The sequence below is a fragment of the Odocoileus virginianus genome, chromosome 4, assembly GCF_023699985.2.
Source record: "Odocoileus virginianus isolate 20LAN1187 ecotype Illinois chromosome 4, Ovbor_1.2, whole genome shotgun sequence".
NCBI classification, from domain to species: domain Eukaryota; kingdom Metazoa; phylum Chordata; class Mammalia; order Artiodactyla; family Cervidae; genus Odocoileus; species Odocoileus virginianus.
Genome location: NC_069677.1, coordinates 33250502 through 33262949, shown reverse-complemented (window position 1 = coordinate 33262949; position 12448 = coordinate 33250502). Strand labels below are relative to the sequence as shown.

The 12448-nt window shown below is 34.3% G+C and overlaps 1 protein-coding gene across 3 annotated transcripts in view; it reads left to right on the top strand.

Moving 5' to 3' along the window:
- The window catches only part of NAALADL2 (N-acetylated alpha-linked acidic dipeptidase like 2), a 1503552-nt gene that overhangs the window by 921722 nt on the left and 569382 nt on the right, over positions 1-12448 (top strand). The window lies entirely within an intron of this gene.

Sequence of the window (12448 nt, the reverse complement as noted above, 5' to 3'; positions counted from 1 at the left end):
CCTTCTCCAGGGGATCTTCCCAACCCAGGGATTGAACCCAGGTCTCCCACATTGCAGGTGAATTCTTTACCAACTGAGCCACAAGGGAAGCCCAAGAATACTGGAGTGGGTAGCCTATCCCTTCTCCAGCAGATCTTCCCAACCCAGGAATTGAACTGGGGTCTCCTGCATTGCAGGCAGATTCTTTACAAACTGAGCTATCAGGAAAGCCCCGAAGCTGTAGGAAATTATTCTGGATAGGACTAGAGTTGACATGATCAAATTGACTGGCTCCCTAAAAGAAGGGATCTCATTTGTTTGTCCAGACCCTTGGCAGCATAGACATGGCTATTTTGCATCAAACATCCTTTTCTTTCCCAGCAAGCTGTGTTCATTACAGTGGGGTTCATGTGGCAAAGAGAAACAACTGTGATTTTGGCAGGTGCTCACTGTATCATTGAACTTCTGTCTAATGGGTCATTGACAAATATTCTGTATATACAAGCTTGGGAGAGGAAATGCTCTTTGAACCTCCTTCCAGGGTGATTCTAACCCATTAATAGTGATACATCAGTCAGGAATGAAGCTAACAAAAAATTCATATAATTATCCAAGTGTCCTATCAATAGTTTTCTTTGTTTTTCATAAGATATAACAAAAGACTGATAACATCTTTCTTAAGTCTAACTTCCCTTTGTATATAATTAACCTCACCAATCAATTAATAACTTTCTCCAAGAAGAACACAAATTAAGTCAAATAAGAGTTATAATTTTATGAATTTTGTTAGGTTTATTAAGTACTACTTTGTCTACTAAAACACCCCTTTAATAATCCATGTAAGAATTTTCTCTGGGAACTCACAGTACTGTAGTTTTTACAGTTCACTTTCATTATTGCAATTTTCAAGTTAAAATTAATAGGTATCCATCTACAATTCTCAGACCTCACCAAAAATGTCAGTTAAGCGCTCTCATTTGCAAATGTTCTGATTGCCTTGGGTTGTAATGCCTCAGTATCAGGAGGTTGCATGTAGCAGCTAACTCTGCTGCAAAGCAGTGTTCTGCAATGCTACTGAAAAGCAGATGCTGGATGAATACTTTGCTTAAGCTGGTAAATTGCCTCATTGGCAACAGTTACTATTCACATATTTTTGACTTAGGTCATTTAATACATGTAGAATTCAGTCATCTCTAGCAAAGTGCTGGCCATTGTCTTGAGAAATCTCAGCATGATTTTTTAAAAATAATTTTTAATTTGAAAAAACTTCAACTTGAAAAAATGTGGTGAGTAAAGCATGCAAATATTTAGACCCTCTGCCCATTTTTTACTTGAGTTGTTTGTTTTCTGTATTGTGTTGCATGGGTCATTTATATATTTTGGATATTAACCCCTTATCAGTTACATGATTTGCAAAAGTCTCCATTCAGTGGGTTGCCTTTTCATTTTGATGATGGTTTCTTTTATGTCCATTATCTTTTTAGTTCAACATGGTCCCTTTTGTTTATTTTTATTTTCGGTTCCTTTGCTTTTGGAGCAGATCAACAAAAGACATAATAATAATAATATGACTGAGGTTAGTGAGGTTACTGCCAATATTTTCTCTAAGGAATTTTATGGTTTAGGTTTTATATTTAAGTTCTTAATGTATTTTGAGTTAATTTTTATATATGGTGTAAGATTCTTCTGCTGGTGAGTGTTCAGTTTTCCCCACTCCATTTGTCACAGAAACTATACTTAACCTATTGTTTGTTCTTTGATCCTTTGTTGTAAATTAATTGTACATATGTGTATGGGTTTAGTTTTGAGATCTCAGTTCTGTTCCATTGACCTCTGTGTGTGGTTTTGTGTCAGTATCATACTGTTTAATTGCCATCACTTGGTAGTATAGCTTGAAATCAGCACATATGATATCTCCAATTTTTACTTCTTCCTCAAGTTTGTTTTGTCTATTCAGGTTATTTGTGTGTATGTGTTCATAGAAATTTTTGAATTCTTTGCTCTATTTCTATGAAATATGCCATTGGAATTTTGATATAAATTGCATTGAACATGCAGATTGCTTTGCATAGTATGGATATCTTAACAATATTAATATTTCCAGTCTATGAGCATAGAATATTTTTTCATCAATTTATGTCATTATTTCATCAACGTCTTATAGTTTTCAGTGTACAAATCCTTCATGTACTTGGATAAATTTATTCCCTAAATATTATTCTGATGTAAATTGTAATTGTAAATGGTTCCAAATTGGGAAAGGAGTACCTCAAGGCTGTATATTGTTACCCCACTATTTAAATTATATGTAGAGTACATCATGCAAATACGGGACTGGATGAAGCACAAGCTGGAATCAAGAGTGCATGGAGAAATATCAATAACCTCAGATAGGCAGATGACACTAGTCTTATGGCAGAAAGGGAAGAATTAAAGAGCCTTTTGGTGAAAGTGAAAGAAGAGAGTGAAAAAGTTGGCTTAAAACTCATCATTCAGAAAACCAACATCATGGCATTTGTTCCCATCACGTCATGGCAAATAGATGGGGAAACAATGGAAACAATGAGTGATTTTATTATTTTGGACTCCAAAATCACTGCAGATGGTGACTGCAGCAATGAAATTAAAAGACACTTGCTCCTTGGAAGAAAAGCTATGACCAACCTAGATAGCATATTAAAAAGCAGAGACATTACTTTGCCAACAAAGTCCATCTAGTCAAAGCTATGGTTTTTCCAGTATTCATGTATGGATGTGAGAGTTGGACTATAAAGAAAACTGAGCACCAAAGAATTGATGCTTTTGAACTGTGGTGTTGGAGAAGACTCTTGAGAGTCCATTGGACAGTCAGGAGATCCAACCAGTCCATCCTAAAGGAAATCAGTCCTGAATATTCATTAGAAGGACTGATGCTGAAGCTAAAACTCCAACACTTTGGCCAGGTGACTCATTTGAAAAGACCCTGATGCTGGGAAAGATTGAAGGACAGAGGGGAAGGGGATGACAGAGGATGAGCTGGTTAGATGGCATCACTGACTCGATGGACATGAGTTTGAGTAAGCTCTGGGAGTTGGTGATAGATAGGGAGGCCTGGAATGCTGCAATCCGTGGGGTTGCAAAGAGCTGGACACAACTGAGCGTCTGAACTGAACTGAATTATAAATGAGATTGTTTTCTTAACTTCTGTTTCTGATAATTTATTATTAATGTATAGAAATGTCGAAGCTTTCTGCATATTGATTTTGTAATGTAGCTTTAATGAATTTATTTTTTAATTCTCACATCTTTTTGTTAGAGTATTTAATATTTTCTTTGTATAATACAATGTCATCTGCAGATGACATTATATTTCATTATGACAGTTTTTTTCTCTGTCCAGATTTGAGATAATTTTATTTCTTTCCTTGCTGAATTGCTGTAGCTAGTACTTTCAGTACTATGTTGAATAAAAGGGGCAAGAGTGGGCATCCCTGTTTCTGATTTTATGGGAAAAATTGTTAATTTTTCATCAGTCAGTATGTTATTAGCTGTGTATTTGTCATACATGGCCTTTACTATTTGAGGTATATTCTGTCTATACCCACTTTATTGACAGTTAAAAGAGGGTTGTATTTTGTCAAATGCTTTTTCTGCATCTGTAGAGATGATCGTATAATTCTGATTCTTCATTTTGTTAATGTGATGTATTACATGGGTTTTTTGTAGATGTTGAATCACCCTTGCTTCCCTGGAATAAATCCCACTTGATCAAGGTGTACAATTTTCTAATATTTTGTTGGATTTGATTTGCTAATCATTTGTTGAAGATTTTTGCATCTATAGATATTAGTGATAGTGGCATGAATGTTTCATTTTTGTGGTGTCCTTGTCTTTTTTTAGTATTAGGGAAATATTGGCTTTGTCAAATGCTTTGGAATGTTTTCCTCCTCCTCAATTTTTGGAAGAAAAGCAAGTCATCTCTGAATATTTTGTGTTAATGTTGAGAAAAGAATAAGTATTAAATCTTCTTTGAGTGTTTCGTAGTTTGCCAATGAAGCCATCTCTGGTCCTCAGCTTTTGTTTCTTGTGAGATTTTCTAATTTGTGTTTCAATCTCCTTTTTGGTAATTTCTGTTCAGATTTCCTGTTTCTTTATTATTCAGTCTTGGGAGATTTCATGTTTCTAGGAATTTATCCATGGCTGTCAAACTGTTGGCATTTAATTATTGGTAGTAGTATCATTTTATCCTTCAAAATTTATGTGGTTACAAGTTTAACTTCTCTTTCATTTTTTATTTTATTTATTTGTATCCTCTTTCTTTTCTTTCTTTCTTCTTCTTCTTTTTTTTTGATTAGTCTAGCTAAAGGTTTGTAGATTTTAGCTTTTCCAATCACCAGCTCTTAGTCTCATTGATCTTTCCCACTTTACTTTTTTGTCTCTCTTTGTACTACTTCCGTCTAATCTTTATTATTCTCTTCTTTCCACTAATTGTGGGCTTCGTTTATTCCTATTTTTTTCCTAGTTCCTTTAGGTATAAAGTTAGATTGTTTATTTGGTATTTTTGTAGTTGTTTCTTGATGGAAGCCTGAATTATTATGAGCTTCCCTTTTAGAACAATTTTTTGTTGAATTCCATAGGTTTTGGTATGTTGTGTTTCTGTATTCATTTGCTTCTAGATTTTTTTTTTTTTTTGCTTTTTTCAAAGATCCCTTAGTTGTTCAGTAACATATTTTTAATCTCCACATTTTTGTGGTTTTCTTTTTCTTTTTTCCTTGTTGATTGATTTATAGTTTTATACCATGACAGTTGGAGAAAGTTTTTCTTCGATTTATTGAAGTGCAGTTTGTGACCTAACATGTGATCTACCCTAGAAAATGTTCCATGTGTACTTAAGAAGAATGTATATTCTTTTGCTTTTGCATGGAATGTTCTATATCTATTAAGTTCATCTTATCTGATGTATTATTTAAATTTAATGTTTTCAGATTGATTTTTTTTTTCATCTGGATTATATATTCATTGAGGTAACTAGGGGGTTGAAGTCTCCTACTATTATTGTCTTGCTTTCAAATTCTCCCTTTAAGACCATTAATACTTGTTTTTATATCTTGGTGCTCTTCTGTTCAGTTCAGTTCATTTGCTCAGTAGTGTCCGATTCTTTGTGACCCCATGGACTGCAACATGCCAGGCTTCCCTATCCATCACCAACTCCTGGAGTTTACTCAAATGCGTGCCCATTGAGTCTGTGTTGCCATCCAACCATCTCATCCTCTGTCATTACATTCTCTTCCCACCTTCAATCGTTCAGAGCATCGGGGTCTTTTCCAATGAGGCAGTTCTTCACATCAGGTGGCCAAAGTACTGGAATTTCAGCTTTAGCATCAGTCCCACCAATGAATATTCAGGACTGATTTCCTTTAGGATGGACTGGTTGGATCTCCTTGCTGTCCAAGGGACTCTCAAGAGTCTTCTCCAACACCACAGTTCAAAGGTATCAGTTCTTTGGTGCTCAGCTTTCTTTATAGTCCAACTCTCACATCCATACATCCATACATGACTACTGGAAAAATGCTAGCTTTGACTAGACAGACCCTTGTTGGCAAAGTAATGTCTTTGCTTTTTAATATGTTGTCTACGTTGGTCATAGCTTTTCTTCCAAGGAGCAAGCATCTTTTAATTTCATGGCTGCAGTCACCACATGCAATGATTTTGGAGCCCCCCCCGTCCCAAAATAAAGTCTGTCACTGTTTCCATTGTTTCCCCATCTATCTGCCATGAAGTGATGGGACCAGATGTCACTATCTTAGTTTTCTGAATGTTGCTCTTCTGTTGAGTTTATGTGTTTTCCTGCTGGATTTACCTTTTTATCATCATGTGATGCTCTTCTATGTCATTTCTTACAGTCTTTGTTTTAAAGGCTATTTTTGTCTGATATGAGAATAGCTACTGCAGTTTTCTTTTCATTTCTATGTGCATGAAATGTATTTTTTCCATTCCTTCACTTTCTGTCTGGGTGTGTCCTTTCTTCTAAAGTGAGTCTCTTGTTGGCAGCAAATAGATGGGCCCTGTTTTTTATCCATTCTCCCACTCCATCTTTTGATTAGTTCCTTTAGTTAGTTTGCATTTTAAGTAATTACTGATGGGTATGTACACTGGGGCTTCCCTGGTAGCTCAACTGGTAAAGAATCCACCAGCAATGCAGGAGAACCTAGTTCAATTCCTGGGTCAGGAAGATCCCCTGGGAAAGGGATAGGCCACCCACCCCAGTGTTATTAGACTCTCCTCATGGTTCAGACAGTAAAGAATCTGCCTTCAATGTGGGAAACCTGGGTTTGATCCCTGGTATGGGAAGATCCCCTGGAATATGGCATGGCAACCCTCTCCCATATTCTTGCCTGGAAAATCCCCATGGAGAGAGGAGCCTGGCAGGCTATAGTCCATGGGGTCACAAAGAGTCAGACATGACTAAGCGCACACACACACATGTATTTATTGTGATTTTGTTATCTTTTTTCTTTTTCTGTCTTCCCTTGTGTATTGGATGTTTTCTTTAGTGTTATATTTAGATTTCTTTCTCATTTTCCTTTGTATACTTACAATAATTTTTTGCCCCCCTTGGGTTACTGTGAAGTTCACATATAACATTCTTGTGAGTTGCTTGTTTTAAGTTGGTAGCAACTTAAATTTAAACACATTTCAAAACTTTGTCTTTCTACTTCCCCAGCACATACACATTTTATATTTTTGATGATACATTTTACATCTTTATTTATTTTATGTGTCCTTTAATTATTATAATTTTAGCTAATTTTACTACTTTTTTCTTATAATTCTTATATATGCCTTATTAACAATATTTTATGAACTTTGCTATATATTTACCTTTTCCAATAAGTTTTTTTTTTTTCTTTCATAAATTTTCATATTAACTAATGCCATTTCTTTTCAGCTTAAAGAAATCCCTTTAATATTTCTTGCAGGACCAGTGTAGTGTAGATGAAATCCTTTAGTTTTTGCTTAGCTGGTACAACCCTGATCTCTCCTTCAATTCTGAGTGTTAACTTTGCTGGATAGAGAATTTTGGGTTGTAGGTTTTATCCCTTTCTGCACAATGGATATAGCACACCACTTCCTTCTGGCATGTAAGGTTCTTACTGAAAACTCTACAGATATTCTTATGGGATTTCCCTTGTATATATCAAGTTGTGTTCTCTTGCTGCTTTTAGAAATTTCTCTTTATCCTTAACTTTTACAATCTTAATTGCATCTTCATATGTATCTTTTTTTGGTTCATGCTATTTGGAACTCTTTGGGCTTTCTGGACCTGATGTCTGTTTTTTTCCCTGGATTAGAGAATTTTCAGCCACTATTTCCCTAAATAATTTTTCTGGCTTTTTCTCTCACTTTTCTTCCTGGGACCCCTATAATAATATAAATATTATCCTGATCATTGTTGTTTCAAAAGTCCCTATTTTCTTTTTTTTTAAATTCTTCTTTATTTTGCAGCTCTGACTGAGTTCTATTGTTTTGTCTTCCAGCTGAGTGATCTGTCCTTCTCTCTGGTGTTTAATCCCTCTAGTAAATTCTTCTGCTCTGTTATAACTTCTCTTGATACCTTCTTATATTCTCTGTCTCTTTGTTGAAGCTTTCATTCTGTTCATCCATTGTTTTTCCACATTCAGTGAAGCATCATTTTTGACCATTACTTTTAAATCATTATCAGCAGGTTGCTTACCTCTGTTGCTTTTAGTTCTTTTTCTGAGATTTCGTTTTGTTCTTTCAATTTGAACATAGTCCTCTTTTCCCTCAATTTGTCTAGCTCTCTAATTTTATATATTAGGTTAACTATCTCTCCCAGTCTTAAAGGAGTAATCTTATTTAGGAGATACCCTGTGTGGACTCTGCATCTTCCTCCTCTGGTGGAACCCAGTGGTGGCTGCTACGGTATGCTGTCATGTGGGATTTGCCTTTGCAATAGCTGAGGGTCTTGTGGCTTCGGTGGGACACTGGTGAGGAGGACTCTTCCTTAGATTTTTTCTGAGGTCTGACTTAGGTGCTGGAAGAGAAAGGACTCTCAGTGGATCCATGCCCACTGTCTCTAACAGTTTATGGAGAGAATTCCAAAACACTGCTCTTCAATGCTGACATTACCAAGGTAGTCTGGGATCACAAAATGGACTCCATCAGTATCTCAGTCCCCAGGGAGCATCCCAGCTAGCTTCCTCCTCCCCGACATAAACTTCAGGATTAGGAAGTGGGTCCCCTTTACCTATAGTTCATGGGTTTTGTGCTGATTTTCAGATCAAGTTAGTCTGTGTACAAGCCCTTTAACAAAAGGTTTTTCATTCCCTAGTGTTCTGTAGCTTTCTTGCACATACATCTCATTGGTTTTCAAAGCCAGATATTTTGTGGGCTTATTTCTCCTGTGCAGGATCTCAGGGTTGGGAGGGTTGATATGGAGCTTGATCCCTTGTTAGTCAGGTTAAAGATCCATGTGTTTGTGTTTCTTCCCAATTGTGGCTTTCTGAAATGATTTTTTTTCCCCTTGATGAAATCATATCTTTACCTTTCCTACTCATCTTAAAACTGTCCTTTTACACTTTGTTGTGGAGTCTTCATACATCCAGTGTTCGGTTCCTTTTCATGAGATATTTTCCATGTGTCATTGTACAGTTGATGTGTGTCTGAGAGAAGGTATCTTCCCACACTGCTATTTTGAACTCTCTCTTGTTGTTTTTTTTTTTTTTAATACATGCAAAATAAAAAGAATAGTAAATGTAAATTCATGGCTGATTCATGTTAATGTATAGCAAAAACCACTACAATATTGTAAAGTAATTAACCTCCAACTAATAAAAATAAAAATAAAATAAAATAAATGGAAAAAAAGAATAGTAAAATGAAGCTTCCATATATCTCAACCAGTTTAATCAATTATTCTACTATTTTTGTTTTGTCTGTATATCCTCTCACACTCCATATAACCTTTTATTTTTTCAAATAAAATTTTTATAAATTGAAATATAAATATCTTAATGGGCGAAAGGATACAGCCATGTACTTTCCATTCCTATTTAGTATAAGAACATTCCCATCATTTCCAAAAGTTCTCTGGGTCACTTCAGAGTAACTCTTCATCACCATACCTAGCTAACCACCAGTCTCAAGATTGGTACAGAATTTTAGAAATTCATATAATTGGAAACATGAAGTATATATTCTATTGTGTGCAGATTCATTTCCTCAAAATAATGTCTGTGATATTTATTTATTAGTAGTTCATTCCCTTTTATTTCTGGGAAGCATGCCACAATTTTATGTCGGTTTAAGTACTTTTTTAAATAAAAATGTTGATGCATTTTGCTACAATGTATGATCCAAATTGATTGTTCAAACAAATGCTTGGCCATCTTGTAAGATAGTTCTGCTCAGTGAGCCTGTTGCATATCCAAATATTTCTTGATTATTGTAGAATAAGAAAAGAGAGTAAAAGTTTTAAAATAATCCTTGTCCCTGTAATACAGAAAATGATTTATCATTCTTTTTAATATGAATGAAGTTTTAGGTTCATTTGGCATATTAATTAACTGCTCTAAATCTTATTCTCCTCACAATAAAAAGCATTACACTAATAAGTATCTCACAAGATTATAAGAGGATGCAAAATTCTGGTCTCCACCTCATAATTAAATAGAAACTCTGAGGAAGTGTCCCAATTATCTCTAACACATTTTTAGTAATTCTGATACAATTGAATTTTGAGGACCCCTGAACCAGAGAACCTTTACGTCCTTTATCTACCACATCCGAGTTGGACCACTGTGGCTATTGACCTAAATTTTGTGACACTATCTTATTGTTCTCTCACATCATCTTGTATTGCTGCCTCCACACCAGTCAGGACTGGGGAACATGTGTATTCCTAATCCTCAATCAAATTTTTGTACTCAACAGCCTATTAGTAAATATTTGTTGAGTGAACAAGTTATTCTTTTTTTAAACTTTTTATTGAAGTATAATTGATTTACATAGCTGTGTTAATTTCAAGTGTACAACAAAGTGAATTATATATATCCATTCTTTTTCAGATTCTCTTCTCATATGATTTATTACAGAATATTGAGTAGAGTTCATTTCATTATATAGTAGGTCCTTGTTAGTTATCTATTTCATATATAGCAGTGGCTATATGTCAATCCCAATCTCCTTATTTATCACTTCATCCCATGTTTCACCCTTGGTAACCATAAGTTTGATCTCCAGGTGTGTGAGTCTGTTTTGTTTTGTAAGAAGTTCATTTTATCATTTTTATTAGATTCTTCAAATAAATTAGATCACATAATTTTAGTCTTTTTCTGTCTCACTTCACTTAGTATGATAATCTCTATGTCCCTGATTGCTTGTCTGATGATTCTGATCCTGGGTTTTATCCTAATTTTAATTAACCTCGTTAAAACTCCTTTTCCTAAAGAAAAAGCACTTGCATACAGTTTTGCCTCCTTCAATGCTTTCGTCAACTCTCTTACATCTCTTTTACTATTCAAAATATCAGAGATCGCATTGATTCAAACAGCTTTGAAATTCCATGTAAGATATTAGGATATCAGAATCTAATCTAATCTCTTAATTCCTTTGATAATTTATTAAATATTTCAAAGATTGAATGTTCAAACTATCAGACTTTATCATAACTGCTTCCACCAACTTGTCAGGAGTGTTTTAATGCATTAAACTGTAATTCAAGCAAAGTTCATTCCCTGAAACTATATACTTTTAAAATTCTAAGAGGCTTTAGGGTATAAGTAGCACAGTTTTATTCTCAAAATTGAGGCAAAAGAAACTTGATCACATTATCTAGGGACTCAGATAAATGAGGCATAAGAACTGACATTTATAGTAACTGGTTATTATTATAATATCTGTGGTTAGTTATAATAAAAAATGTGCTTGTCTTAAAATCATTAATTGGGGGCATCAGGTTTGGCTCGAAATGGAGGGAATCAAAAAGCTATGGGGTGAGCTTTAAAATAGAGAAGTGAGAAATTGATATCGTTAAGGAGTATTCCATTTCCATTATGCTGAAAGAAAGAAAAGAAAATCCTATCCCGATTTCTAAGTATTAAGATTATCTGACATCTCAAAGACTAGAAAGAGTATTAAGAATTAGAAATCTGTTTTCTTTCCATAGTATTTCCCTTAACAATGTATCTTCGGAAAACTCTGTAAGTTATAAAGTTGACTTTAAATTTATTATCATCTCGAGATAACTGCCTGGTTAATCTCTGGACTACTACTTAATTGAAACCCAAGATACTTCTTTTATCTGGACTTAGACTTGATTCTCCTTATACCTTAATTCCTAAAATCTATCCTGATTTAAAGCTTTATATCTGTGCCCTGTTCTCTATTTGTTATAATCCTATTTTGTTTTTCTTTTTGTTTTAAATTCTGGAGAGGAAAATCGTTTCAGTCATTTTACTCTAGTGAAGTGTATCAAACGACAGTTTATTTAATATTCCCAGTGTTACAATTCAGTGGATCTCTGTTTTGTTTACTTACTCTGCTCAGCATCACCTCTGCCGACCAAAACCATTCAAAGAATAAAGAATATCACTGTAATTTGTGACAAGTCTTCACCAGATGTTCTTGGTCCAGTTACCTGGACAAATGTTGAAAGACTGACTTGAGTTGGCACTAAATCAGCTGAGACAATGCTGAACTAGAATAGCAGAAAATATAAATATGTGCCTAGTTGTCAAAGCGGAGTGTTAGATATTCACAGCATGAAGTGCCTTGTCATTTAGTTGGCAAAAAATAAAAGTGTCTGTATTCTTACTATTTTACTGTAACTGGTGGTTCTTGTACATGTCCTAAAGTCTTCTTGTTTACATGACATATTATTCAGCTTGATTCTTAGATCCACTCAAAGAGTCGCTCATTATTAAACAATGTGAATATTTTTAGGAAGTTTAATTTGCAACATATTGAAAAAATAGACTATTTAAATTCAAGCTACTCCTTTAAAAAAATCTAAATTTTATTTAATATAATGATAATATGTTTCCATGGATTTCTTGGTTCCAAAAAATTGAAAATCTTCAACTGTTTGTCGAAAAGTCTAAGATTATAGTCTTCAGAGACATTTTCGATTGATTATTATTCTTAGGAAATTAGTCTACCATGTAATGTACTAGTTACTCAGAATGTTCTTTACTTTTTATTGTACCAGGAACATTCTATTTTAAATTAAAACACATTCTGTCAATAGAGACAATCAGGGTTTTTTTGTTTGTTTGCTTTAAGAATCAGTTTTCACAAAAAATGGGGATTCTAAGAGGATAATAAAGTCCACTGATTTAAAAAATAATTTACAAACACATTTCTGTTACAGTGCATATAAGAAGTTAATTGAAACAGTGATAGAATTAGTTTGACATGTTTTTGGTACTTATTCTTTATAACGTCTTTCAATAGGACAGCTTTTACTCGT